Source organism: Pseudophryne corroboree, unplaced genomic scaffold, assembly GCF_028390025.1.
Source record: "Pseudophryne corroboree isolate aPseCor3 unplaced genomic scaffold, aPseCor3.hap2 scaffold_660, whole genome shotgun sequence".
In the NCBI taxonomy this organism is placed as follows: Eukaryota; Metazoa; Chordata; class Amphibia; order Anura; family Myobatrachidae; genus Pseudophryne; species Pseudophryne corroboree.
The window spans coordinates 343,132-344,869 of NW_026970248.1; positions in this window are offsets into that span (position 1 = coordinate 343,132).

Genomic DNA, 1,738 nt, shown 5'->3' on the forward strand with positions numbered 1-1,738 from the left:
TTTCCAATGCGTAGCTCTTTGCAAAAGAGAGATATTGGCAAGGAAAAGCTGTCTTGCACCTTTGCATTTTTCTCTTAAACGAAGGACACTAGAAAGAAAATGTTAAAGCCTCCTGTTAGGCCATCATCTACACGGCATAGCCCTGAATTTTCCAATGCGCAGCTTTGTGCAAAAGAGAGATATTGGCAAGGAAAAGCTGTCTTGTACCTTTGCATTTTTCTCCCAAACGAAGGACACTAGAAAGAAAATTTTAAAGCCTCCTGTTAGGCCATCAGATGATTAAAGCCTCCTGTTAGGCCATCATCTACACGGCATAGCCCTGAATTTTCCAATGCGCAGCTTTGTGCAAAATAGAGATATTGGCAAGGAAAAGCTGTCTTGTACCATTGGATTTTTCTCCCAAACGAAGGACACTAGAATGAAAATTTTTAAAGCCTCCTGTTAGGCCATTATCTACACGGCATAGCCCTGAATTTTCCAATGCGCAGTTTTGTGCAAAAGAGAGATATTGGCAAGGAAAAGCTGTCTTGTACCTTTGCATTTTTCTCCCAAACGAAGGACACTAGAAAGAAAATTTTAAAGCCTCCTGTTAGGCCATCATCTACACGGCATAGACCTGAATTTTCCAATGCGCAGCTCTTTGCAAAAGAGAGATATTGGCAAGGAAAAGCTGTCTTGTACCTTTGCATTTTTCTCCCAAACGAAGGACACTAGAAAGAAAATTTTAAAGCCTCCTGTTAGGCCATCATCTACACGGCATAGCCCTGAATTTTCCAATGCGCAGCTCTTTGCAAAAGAGAGATATTGGCAAGGAAAAGCTGTCTTGTACCTTTGCATTTTTCTCCCAAACGAAGGACACTAGAAAGAAAATTTTAAAGCCTCCTGTTAGGCCATCATCTACACGGCATAGCCCTGAATTTTCCAATGCGCAGCTTTGTGCAAAAGAGAGATATTGGCAAGGAAAAGCTGTCTTGTACCATTGGATTTTTCTCCCAAACGAAGGACACTAGAATGAAAATTTTAAAGCCTCCTGTTAGTGCTTCATCTACACGGTATAGCCCTGAATTTTCCAATGCGTAGCTCTTTGCAAAAGAGAGATATTGGCAAGGAAAAGCTGTCTTGTACCTTTGCATTTTTCTCCCAAACGAAGGACACTAGAAAGAAAATTTTAAAGCCTCCTGTTAGGCCATCATCTACACGGCATAGCCCTGAATTTTCAGATGAGCAGCTTTGTGCAAAGGAGAGATATTGGCAAGGAAAAGCTGTCTTGTACCATTGGATTTTTCTCCCAAACGAAGGACACTAGAATGAAAATTTTAAAGCCTCCTGTTAGTGCTTCATCTACACGGTATAGCCCTGAATTTTCCAATGCGTAGCTCTTTGCAAAAGAGAGATATTGGCAAGGAAAAGCTGTCTTGTACCTTTGCATTTTTCTCCCAAACGAAGGACACTAGAAAGAAAATTTTAAAGCCTCCTGTTAGGCCATCATCTACACGGCATAGCCCTGAATTTTCCAATGCGCAGCTCTTTGCAAAAGAGAGATATTGGCAAGGAAAAGCTGTCTTGTACCTTTGCATTTTTCTACCAAACGAAGGACACTAGAAAGAAAATTTTAAAGCCTCCTGTTAGGCCATCATCTACACGGCATAGCCCTGAATTTTCCAATGCGCAGCTTTGTGCAAAAGAGAGATATTGGCAAGGAAAAGCTGTCTTGTACCTTTGCATTTTTCTCCCAAAC